The 12523-nt window shown below is 39.8% G+C and overlaps 1 long non-coding RNA gene across 1 annotated transcript; it reads left to right on the plus strand.

The window, feature by feature from the left end:
- The first annotated feature begins 1371 nt into the window (after positions 1 to 1371).
- Positions 1372 to 12101, plus strand: LOC106036517 (uncharacterized). The gene is made up of 4 exons (XR_007168230.2): positions 1372 to 2231; positions 5534 to 5848; positions 7453 to 7648; positions 8902 to 12101. It is a non-coding gene; the product is annotated as an uncharacterized lncRNA (long non-coding RNA).
- Positions 12102 to 12523: the final 422 nt, after the last annotated feature.

The raw sequence follows: 12523 nt of genomic DNA on the forward strand, positions 1-12523 counted from the left end.
ACAGGAGGATGACGGTCAGCCTTTGAAATGAGCAGAAACTTGGCCTCCCTTTCCCCTGTCAAAATCTAATATTAATAGGGGAAACTCTCTTAAAAGCCAATGGTATAAGTACAAATGCAAATCTTATCTTTGCCTTGTTATTTTAATATTTCATTTCCTTCTTTCCATATGAATTCAGCAACTCTATTATTGCCAACTGTCAGAATCATGTGGGAAAGAGGAGGTGGTGGGAATAAAATAGTTATATTTATTAGATCAGCAGGAACCGGCATGGAAATGGACCCCTTTCTTCAGCATCGCCAGAATACCACTGCATCCTGCTGTGTTACCTTTGGTCCATTCATGTCAGCCAGGCAATCCCATGTTAAGGAACACACACACACAAAAAAAGGTGATATACAGAAGGTTGGGAATTAAAAGCGTTTCACATCTATTTTACTTCACCTATAATTCTCTATCATTATTACCATTATTTTCTGCTTCATAAGAAATGCTGTGAATAAACATAATCCTTTTGAAAAGTTTCTCCCTCTTAAATGTTTTTTTACCACAACATTGAAATAAGTTACCTTATGCTAAATGTTACTTATATGCTATTTAGTTTGAATATCTTTGTTGCTGGCTATGGGCTGCTCTCACTGTTAGCCCGTGGTCTTTTCTCCATGTGATGTTGCAGTGTCATCTTGTTCTGAGAGTGTCTAATATTGCCAGAGCAATAAAACACAAACCAAATGTGTGATGTTGGGAAAAATACCTGGGAGCATCCCAGGGATGCTGTCTTCCAGCAGCATTTTTCTGTTACAGAGGGGGAGATGTGGACGGGGTCCACACACGAGGCTGTGCAAGAGGAATGTTCCCGTTCTTGTGGGCAGCGAAAGGAAGAGCTGTGTCTCGCTGGAAACCTCGCCTCATCCTCCCTCCACCCCATTCCTCCACCCCCTCGTTTCTCTCCGTGAGCTCCTTGCCTCTGTTTATGTTTTAGGTGACAAGACACAAACCAGAAATGGGAACGGGAGTGAACAAGGCTGTGTGCGGGGCTGTGCTGGAAGCGGCGGGCTGTGATTCCAGCACATGCATTTGGCATTTGGCAATATACCGCCTCTTCAGCCTATGCTCCGTGCAGATTCCAAGGGGATGATTCATCCTGACAAGGGAGCCCATGGCTCCTTTAATGCCAAGCATTTACTCTGCAAAACGTGAGAGACAAGAGGAAAGATCTATTTCTTTCTGATTTTCGTGAAGAACTCCCTCCTCCTTCGCACCCCCCACCCCATCCTGCATAGTTGAGACAGAGACTTTCCTATGAGAAACTTTGTGTTCATGACATAATTCCATGGTTTTCAACCCAACTTCTTCTGCATTTTCCCCTCTCCCTCTCTTCTCACAATTCACAAGCCGTGTGAGATTACCAGTACAATTAAAGCCACGGGAAGAGGAAAAAAATGGGTATTAGACTTTGATAACCCTGTCAGGGTCATTTGCCAATAGGGAATGGGGGTCAGCCACAAATTCCAATTTTAGTGTCCGTGACAAGCAGTAATAATCAAAGGAACACAGGAAAGCAGATACGTGATCTGAAATCATCTATAACCAGAAGTGTTTATCTAGAAATGCTACGCTCTGGCCAGATGTCTATCTCCTCCTTTTTGCATATATTTCTCTTTTGGAGAATGGTCCTTATCTAACATCTAGCTTCTTTTACAGTCCTAGTTTGGAAAGGTCTCACTGGTCACACGTACCTTTGGCTAGAAAGGAAGGCTGCTGATTACATATTTTTCTTAACTGGCGAGCGGCTCTTGGAGAACAATGCACGATATAATTATAGAGTTGCTTTCAAAGATGAAGATAAATGAAGCTGTTGCAGCCATGGGGGTAAATATTGAAAGGTTCATTGCCCACTGAGTGGAGAAAGATATCATTTTGTGATCAAAAGGAAAACCAACAGAAAGATGATAGGGATGAACCTTATGCATACTTGCTCATTGGGTTTTAGAAGAGTTGGATCAAATGCACCTCTGCTTTTGATAAAAATCCTACCTTGAAAGTGGAGATGAGGATATGAAATCAGATTCTGGGAGATATGGGAGCTAGCATGAATATGTGGTTCAGGTCTACTTTTTTTTTTTTTCTAAATGCAGTTTTATTTTTAGAGGCAATCAAAACTCTTCTGAGAAATCCTTCGCATTCAAGAATTCAGGCCAGAACTGCAAGTTGATTCAAGCTCCCTATAGGTAAGAGGGATTTCTCTGCTGATGACACCTCAACACATAATATTTCTGGATCTCTTTTCTGGCCAGAAGTAACACCAGACTGAGACAGCAGCTGAGAAAAAAAGCTCTGAGGTTTGGCTCATAGGAACATATGGGGGCTGTTAACTTTTAGCAAAGGCTTCTTTGGATTTACCACAAGTAGGGTTAGTCCTGAGCTTTGTGGCTCTACAGTACAGATCTACAGCTCCCAGGTTGTTTTATAACCTGGGGTTTCCATTCCGGTCTATGTCTATATATGATAAGGAGTTGAAAACCTGAAGACAGAGATCTGAAAGACCTCTAGGTCATTCTTTCGAATAATTTGTGCTGCAAATATATTGAAATTAATTGTATTTTCTTCCCCTGCCTGTGTGGAATTTCCCCTTACTGTCACTGGCCATTATTAGGAAGTGCACATTCAAGCAATAATTTATAACCAACAGCTAAACAAAAATAGGCTTAGGAAAAAAGAAAACAACACTTTTTCTTGTTCTTTTTCTTCTCCTTCTTCTCCTTCTTCTCCTTCTTCTTCTTCTTCTTCTTCTTTTTCTTTTTCTTTTTCTTTAAAATTTTTCCTAGAGATTTGGTCTTTCCCTCTAACCCATCCACTGTGCTTAATTTAGAACAGTTTTCAACATAGGGTAAGTCCTAAGTTTAGGGCTAACTATTTACTACTATTTACTTACTTTTCCTTACTCTCCCCATCATTAAAAAAACAGTGATAGATGCTGATGGACGAGGTGCAGTGATATACCAAATAAAGATCTAGTGCTGCACACTGAGAAGAATCCTTTAGGTAAAAACAGGAAGGAGACAGATTTCTTTTTAAGGTCTTGTTTACTTCTGGTCAGATGAGTGAAAAGAAATTAGGATATACACACTCAGCTCATCATTGGCTTGAGAATATATGGTAGCACTGGGCAAAGGCGCTGGGCTGCAGCAAAATAAAAAATCAGAATTGCAAAGTCTTGGGCCTGAGCAGCCTGCTTGGCCGAATCATCTGTGTCTGCCTGTAGGTGGAGAGCAGTGCCATTATATCACTTGGACTTTTATTATATTCTGTATTTCCAGTGATGGGTAAGCTCACCCTTTCCCTACAGGTTAATGATGCTGTAAGCAAGAATAGCAGAGGAGTGGCCAACATAGCAAAAGTCAAAATGCTGGTCCAAGTGAACCGCTCTATATAGTCTGAAACTGTGAGTTAAATCACAGGCCCACCACAGCACTCTGTGAAGGGGATTTACATATAAAAATAATGCATACAGCTCATGAGGAGGAAGAGAGAAACTTTGATCAGGTGAGGCCAAATGCAGAATCCAGCCACCTCCTCCTGGTGTGTGACCACAGGTAAAATTCAGGCATCTGAGGGAAGACTAGTAGATATTTGGGCAACAAAGGAAAAACAGTAAGTCGAAGTCCTTGCCATAGGACATTTGGGCCATTCTGATGGCTATGATGTTGGATTCATAAAAAAATACCATGGGACTTTCCAAAGTTGCTAAGAACTTAGTAAAACCCAGATGGAAAGATTTTTCTTTTTTTTTTTAACCTCTATTTGTCAGCACTCTGTGGGAGCGTGCAAAGTTATATGACCCTTAGCTTTACCTCACACAGTCCCACCATAACTCATTTTTGTGGGGCTCTGACCTATGATGGCATGCTGGCCTTGAAGCCACAGTGTGAAGAAGTGTGCCCAGGCTTGGAAGTCTATCAAAGTATATCCAGCCCTCCACGGTCTGAGCACAGGTCTGCAGTTCTCACAGATGACAGTGTTTATCACTCTGCCTTTGGCACCTGGAAAAGCAGCACAGCAGGTACCATTACGGTTTGCTTATAAGCTGATGGCTCTACCATGTATTTTAAACAGCAACCATATTTTTATTATATCCAAGGTCCATTAATAGCAACATACTTTATGAAACCATTTCCATCGTAATATAACATTTATGTTTTCTGTTTCATGGAAAGCAATATATTTATTGCATGCATTTGTGGTTTTTCACAGTGTTTTGGCCAAGGTCTCAGCTGGAAATGATTGGCATTGTTTCATGGACTTCAGCAGAGCTTTGATGACTTACAGAAAATCTGGCCTCTTATATGTTGATTCAACATTAGTCTGTTTAATAAATGCCCACTCACATATTTATTTATCCCCAGAACAAGAAAGACAACAGTCAGCAGATGAGCAAGTTTCTTTATCATCAGTATTTTTCAGGAGAATTCTGTATTTCTGGATACAAATATGTCCCACCATGACTGAATGTAGCTGGATGGGAGCCATTCTGGTCAGAAAAGCAGACACAGATCCCAAGGGATCAACCGAAAGGCCCAGGGCGTAAGCTGAAGCACGGCACCGCACGTGTGCCATTTTGAAAAGTCATGACAGATTCATGCTGAGGTTAATGTGCCATTCATTATAATTAAAGAATTCCTATTTATGCTTCTTACTTTGATGCTGGCTTTTAGTCATTAACGCTGTGGGTGACAGAAGTTTGCTGCAGTCTCAGTGCCTTCAGCTGGTAAATCTCCATTGAAAGAGAAGCTGAAGAGCTGTTTGGATGGGGCCTAGTACGATTCAGTAATGCTGAGGACAATCTGACATTGCTTTTGTAGGATATGTTGAAACAGTCCAGAACAGCAAAGCTCAGGACCGAGCCTGGTTAGGTAAATCCATATTCCATCTTTCTCTATATTTACAGGCTCTGGAAAATACCCAGACAGCTTGAACTATAGGCAAAATAAATAAATAAATAAATAAAATTGTGTGCGCTCAGTTATAAATAATGAATGAAAGAAATTCAGCCACACACTTCTTTTGAATTCTTGCCTTTCCAGCAAAGAATAAATAAATAAATAAATGAATAAATAAATAATATGTCAGCTATACTGTGAAAGATGCCCCTTAGGCTGACACTGTGCCCAGACAGCAAAGGCCTGTTTTTAGAGCTGCTGAGCACCTACCAGCGATACCTGTAGCTTGAGATGCTTGGGTTGATCTTTATCCAAGAAATGAGAGCTGCTTTTTTATCTGGATCCTTGGGACATTCTGTCCATGCTTCATCTGCAACTTACTGATGAAGTGGGAGAAAAAAGGAGTTGCAAGGCTATGTCCTACTGAGTCAGTAAGAAAATCGTCACAACAGGGAAAACATCACCTGTAAGCTCATACACAGAGTCTGTCTGAATATAGGATTTGAACGTGCAGACTAGGCCCTAACAAACCTTATATGTTTTTTCTTTGAAGTGTGCTTCCAGACCAATTTCTAACTGCTGCTTTTTTTCAGCTGTTGCCCAGCAAGTCCCTGCCCAGCTACTGTATGGCTTTATTTGAGGAGTTCGTGTCTGTGTTGAGGGATCTCCTTGGAAATCACCAGGATGCTAAAGATAGTCAATAGCATGTAAATCAAGCCTAAAGCAAATGTGCTTCTTCTTGCTGGTGAGGAAATGATCCAGTGAGGAGACAGATCACCCAGCCCTGTATTTGTCTCTGAATTCAGAGACTACAGAAGCCATTTGTCCACCAGAAGGATGAAGATGGCAGGCTGCAGACCGACAGTGCTTAAAGACGGCAGTTTCACTGTTTGACGTGTTTGGCCAAGGTAAGATTTATATCCTCAGTCAGTGGGAATCTGAATCAAGTGCAGCTGCATCCTTCTTGCTGCTTTTCTTTTCCAGGAAAGCATGAGGGGTGGGAGGAGTGAGAGGGAGCTAATGGACACAGGTTTCCAGTGAAAATAGACGATTAGGACCGTACCAGTAACAAATTCCTCAGAAGCAAGATGTGACCAATGCGACTGAAAAGCTGTTGCTGTGTTGCAGAAGGCCTAGTTTCACTAAGCAGCTGAGGAGCAGAGACAGATATGAAGTCTCAGAGGAATACGCTAAAACACATAAGTAATTCTGGTTACCTTTCAACCTCAGGGCAGCTGCTGCCCTGACCTGACTCTCGTGCTGGGACTGTGACTGAATTGCCTGACACAAAAATGCGTGCAGTAAGTGATATTTATGTGGATGTGAAGGTCCCCTCATGTGCACGCCTGTTCTCACTTTTAAGCAGCCACTTGATCAGATCATTAAGGAAAGACAGAGGTGAAAAAGAGAGGCCTTATCAGCTTCAGTTTGGTCCGTGTGCAAGTGGATTTGCTTCCTTTATCCAGGGCCAAACTAAAGCAACACAGAATACAAAGTACAGGGCTTATGTGGATGCTGGTTTTTCCCCAGCATAGCATGAAATGGGAACACTGCCATTATAAAGACCAATGGACTGCTTGAAGTCTGAAGCCTTACTACTAAGTAACTCACATTTGTGGTGTGGTGTGGTTATGTACAGATGGTGAGAGAGAACTCAGACTTGCTCTACCGCAGCTTCTCCTTACATAGACACTAGAGAGTAAACCTTTTCTACCTTCTTTTGTTGCTTTGAGACCTTTGGACAAAAAGGAATAAACTAAAATGAACAGCTTTTGGTAATCAACACACAGCTGAGCTGAGGGTTTTCTTACTAGCAGATGTTGTGGAAGTTTTCACAGGTCCAAGGAAGACTGATCAAAGGCATGGAAGGACTCTACTAAATATTTACAAATCATGAAGTGCAGTGGACAGTGCGATATGCTTGGCCTAGTTTTATACTTTTGCCTAAGCAACTGCTCTTGCTACAATTCAAGGCAGGATCCTCGTCTAGACTGACGTTTGGTTTGCTTCATTGTGGCCATCCTTATAATAATGCTGTTCCTGTCTGTCATTAAAAAACATGCACATATGCTCTTTGCTAAGTGCTACTCGGGGGCAAGTGATTCCTTTCTATTCACGCAAGGCGGTGAGCTTGTTCTTGTTCCAGCTCCTAGCACATAAGGAAGGGCAAGCCCTTCCCTACCCATCCCTCGCTCCCACAGCTGCTTCTGTGGGTGGGAGAGGCAAACCACAGCTCCCTCTGGAAAACAGCCCTGGAAACTCCCTGAATTGAAACTTTGCTTCCCTTCCCTGGCAACAAATTACTCATGTACAGCCAAATCCCACACTTACCATTATAAGGATTCGGTATTTCATAAGGGAAAAAAAAAAAAAAAAGGAGATTTCAAACACTGCATCAGGACGACCTCTAGGTGTGATTTTGATAGTTTTGGTAATGTTTATAAAATGGTAATAATACAAGGATAAGAAGAGGAATTTCCTAATTTTCTCTTGTTTTTAATCCTAAACACAGCTCCAAACAATCTACACTGTGATGTCATTGTGGTAGGTACCCCAGCAAATGTCTGTGATGTCTCATGGCATGGAGGTTTCAGGCCTCAGGTAAGGGAATTTGTAAGCAAGATCACTCATGCCATCTGGGTGCAGAATCCCATCTTCCCTTAAAAAATCTTTAGTGTGACACCAAAACAAAGAGAGGCATAGCAAAGGTAGGTGTGCAAATTAATTATTTCTCTAGGGATTTTTCTTTTTAAAGACTTTTTGTCACCAGATTTTAAAAGTTCTTTCAGAGGTGTTCAGGAGAGAAAACTTGAAGCTCCAAGAGCTTCAAGGGGCTCTGAGGTACTTGTTTACAGAATGATTTGGAGCAATGCACAGGCATGTAAAATCAGTGAAATACTGGATGTTGCACCATTATTTCATTTGCTTTTGGGTGCACAGTAATAAGGACTTCAGACACAAATACAGTCATTTCAATGAAAATAGAAAGAGCATGAGAAATCAAAGAGCATTTTAAAGTGTAAATATGTAGCCATGGAATCGTTAAAGGGATACAAATGTGGAAAAAAGAGAGAAGTTTATGAACTCCATGTTTAATGGAAGTGGGCTGGGAAAGATTTTAGCTGTCCTTCTAGAAAACAAAAATTAATTTGCTTTGGCCAAATTAAAATTAATTAAAATTATGCAATGTTGCCCTTGTGTTAATTTTAACGGTGAGGTTGTTGTGATTTAAGGCTACAATTAGTTCTAGTGTTTGAAAGAGAAGCACTGTAATCGAGACAGGACATTTTAATAATCCCGGTTATAAACATTTAATACATCATCTTTAGGGACTCACAAACACATTGTAATTAACTTTTACAACTGAAATAAATCAGATTGCATTAGCATATTGCAAAGGAAAAAATCATTTGCATGATTGAAAACAGCTTCGGAAAATTATGTATAACAGGCTTCATGTAAACATCAATGCAAGCTAGTCTCAAACTTTTGCAAAGATTTTTTTTTTTTTTAAGGTTATTTTTAGAACAGTTACAAAAGCACTCCCATTTCTTTTCCTCCTGTTAAACCTCTCCCTGTACCAGGAATGTCACTCATTCTACCTTGTACTTTTTCATACCAGTAATAAATGTGTACATGACCAAGGTCAACGAATAGCATAAAACACAAGATTAAGGTCCTGATCCTGCAAGTACTTAAGACATGTGAGTAACTTTGCTCATGTAAAAGCTCCATTGACTGCACCACGTCTGCTTATATGAATAAAGTTATGCCTAAGTGTCTTCAGGATTATGGTCCTAATCATTTGTCTCCACTCTCAACCAAAAAAGTCACAAACAAAATATACTGAAAAGCCATAAACAGGATTTGAACTGCAAAATCACCAAAAGAAATGGAGAAAATATGAAAACAACCAAAGGCCAAGTAGGAAACTGGTTTCAGTTTATTTCATTTATTGCAGTCAAAAAGGAAACGGCTGACCTTTTGACCAGACATCCAGATCCACCTGCTTCCAGGGAGCTTTGATTCAGATTTGGGCTGTCATCATGTGAAAGTTTGTGCTTATAGTCATTATTCTAACCCTGAGAGTTAATGTGGACAAAACCTGCATTCTTATTAGCTTAGAAATTCCAATAACACCATTAAAAGTTTGGGGAAGTTCTGTATGGGATTTCCTAGACTGAGATCTCTGTTGATAATATGGAATCAAAGTACCTTATTAAAAAGAAAAAAAAAAAAAGAGAAATGGAAAAATATCATATTTTACATACATCTATAAAGTTGGACTCCCATTGGATGAATTTTAATTTTTTTTAAGAGTAGTCTGATATTTGATCTAAGCCTTTGGTGAGTAGTTAAGATACACAAATGCTAGTCAACTCTGAGCTATCCAGCTCAAGGGATATTGGTGTAAAAATGGGTGTTGGTCATTCTAACACATACCCACAAAGGAAGACTAGAGGGAGAGAAAAGAAGAGATGGGGAATGGACAAATTCAGTGGAAAAAGAAGATTCCAATTAGACTGAAAAAGAAGAGGCCATAGATGAGGGAAGTTTCAGATGAGACAGAAGGGTAAAAAGGATCCTGTGAGAAAAGTTTCTGATTAAGCACTAAAAAAATAAAGAGCTATAAGGAAAGATTAAAAAAATTGGACAAGGGAAGAGAGGAGTCTCAGGTTCTGAAGTATATAGAAAGGTTTGCACAGACAACTTCTGTGGGATTGTCTGCTGATAATCTCTGCACCATTTGGAGTTCTGTACAGGATAAAAATTAGGTTTTTCTTTCATCAAGCAAGGTCTAAATTTCATTCTCATTGGCTGAAGTGCTTGATCATCTCTTAACACTTTGCTCACTCTGCTTTTCTTTTTTTTGTTGTTGTTTTGTTTTTTTCCACATGGAGCTATGCATTTGTGGAGCTACTTGGAGAATGAAGACAGGAAAAGAGATGAACCAAACTTTTTTTTTTTTCTTTTTTTTTTTTTCTTTTTGCCCCAAAGACCAGGGGGAGAGAGCTTTTTCTCCTGAGGACACAGTGTATTGATTCAAAGGAGCAGTAAGTTAATTAACACGAGTAGTGAAGCCTCCTGCATAATTAACAAGACATTTACCTAAAATCAATAATCTAATTGCCACACCTACCGTACATGGGGGACAGTGTTTATCCTATTGAGAAAGACTCATTTATATCTGTGTGTTAACATGGTGATTCGTGGTTTGTTTAAGAGCCTAACCTGATCTGTAAAGTGATAATTTATTGAACGATCAATTAAACTTTTTAACCTTGCAAATATAAACAGGTAATGAATAGCCAAAAACCTATTTCCATATGAAAGTTCACACATTGCAGGGATTTTCATGTAGTTCAGATTATTTTTCATCAGTCCACTCTGGGACTTAGCAGAGAAGAATGAGGAATTATTTCTCTTTGAGAGGCATTCAGCAGCCTTCCTGGATTTTGGTCCTGCATTTATATTCCTTAATTTCAGGCTAGCATTGAAGTGCTCTGCCAGCCCCCTTCTCCCTGACAGTTGAAAAGCAGGGCCTGGTGATTATTTTTTCCATTTTTTGTTTTCTGGGGATAACAAATTGTGTCAGAAAGGAAACGTGACCTCCAAACCATCTGAAGACCTGAAGCTGGGCAGAAATATGATGACCCAAAGCAACCACAGTATTGCTCTAATTTCGCTGAAAGAAGAGCCCATCAGACCAGAACACTGTAGCTGCACCATCGTCATTTTTTTTTGTCTCACCACCCTGTGATAAGGAGAAGGAAGAGAGGAAAGTGAGAGTAAGAGGATGAGGTTTATGCTATCAGAACATTGCTTTGCTTTGAGAATGACAGCTGGCATCCCTATCAGAAAGGTTGGGTCCACTGAAAGCTGCTAAAATCTGGAGCCTGAAATTGTTTAGACTCCTTTAAAAAGTCCTGTCTTTCATCTTACAAGTGTAAAATTGGACTTGAAGATATCCCAAGAACTAATTTTCTCCTGAGTTTTCAAGTATATGTCCCAGCTTGTGCTAAAATGGCATGGGGCCCAGCACGGAGGTGTCAGATTGTTTTAAATGATATCTTTCATTTTGGCATGTTGATGTTTTCTAGTCTCACCCAGAATTTTGATGGTGTGGAGAAACAGAAGACGAAATAAAAAATGAATGCAATGGTTTTCAAATCTTGTCTCCAGAAAGCTGGGACTCACAGCAATCCCGTTTTTTCCAGAGAGGGGTTCTGGATTTGTTTTTAGGCAATGGGATTTTGACACTGTCTTGCAAGAGCCGAAAGAACTCTTTTGTCTACACTAGGAAGTCACTGGGATAATTCAAGCCACTAGTAAAATAAGCGATTGAAAATCCATAGCACCTAATAACATTTGCTAAAGAGTGTCTGAGAGTATATAAATTGAACAATAAATATATCTTTGAGTTCTTGGAGCCTTCTGGCTTTAATAGGCACTGTGGTGGAAGGGAGATTTTAAGCTGTCAGTCACCCTGAGCTTTCTGATCCTTAGGTGCACCTTAAAGCCATAGACCATGGCTTAGGAGAAGTCTTAGAGGAACCAACTTTCAAAATCCAAGGTCATGTGTGAAAGAAAGAATGAATAGATCTAACTAAACTAAAATGCCTTAACTTCTCTGCTGGTAGCCAGGATTTGGTTATGAAATTTTTTATTTAATGCATTTCAATAAAATTAGGACTATCAGAGTCAATGAAATTTGTCACAGGAGTGAGGAGAGCAACTTACCTACACATGCAGCAGACAGAAACAAAACTACTGTATCCACTGTACTCAGCATCCCATTGTATCTGTTCACATTTTATTAAATGTTCAGACTTTCTCAAGAATCATTAAAAAATGACTATAGCCCCTATAATTCCTATGGCAGTGTTTGGAGTATTATGCAAGCTGATGTCCTGCTATCTTCGGTGAAAAAGTCCTATGCACTTCTTTACCTCCCTATCACAATTTTATAGATCTTTGTCTGTAAAATAAAAGTGCAGGGAGAGAAATTTGCTTCCCCTTCTGGTCCCGTCATCATTGGTATGTGCTAGTTAAGTAAATGAGGAAAAACTTGACCCACCCCAAGTTCTTCCCAGCTGCCTGCAGACTGTCCCAGGCACTGCTGTGCCATGCAAACTGATCCTGCCTCAGATTTCATCCTTCATATATGGATGGCACTTAAAGCTGGGACTATAAAACAAGCTTTTACACATCTGCTCCAATATCTAGCTTTTAACCCTTCACCCAATCCTCTCCATCATCTTCCAACCCTCATTCAATTTTGCTGGCAGTTTTGACTTTTCAGTCCGGCAATGCCCAACCACTAACATCTTACCTGGACTTTAATAACTTGTTTGTTAATAAAAATAATTTTGGGATTAGGTGAGAAAAAACAATGAGGGTTGGATGATTTAGATACACATATTTCTGTATTATTAGGCTTGATATTTAAACTTCAATAACAATGAAATGTGAAATATAATGTTCTTAAAACTGATATTTTTTTTTTTTCCAGTTAGACGGTGTCTGTCTTAAAAAGTCCCCACATTTTTTGGAGAAATTCTTTAGTGCTTTTTACATATTTC

This window comes from Anser cygnoides, chromosome 11, assembly GCF_040182565.1.
Source record: "Anser cygnoides isolate HZ-2024a breed goose chromosome 11, Taihu_goose_T2T_genome, whole genome shotgun sequence".
Lineage (NCBI taxonomy): Eukaryota > Metazoa > Chordata > Aves > Anseriformes > Anatidae > Anser > Anser cygnoides.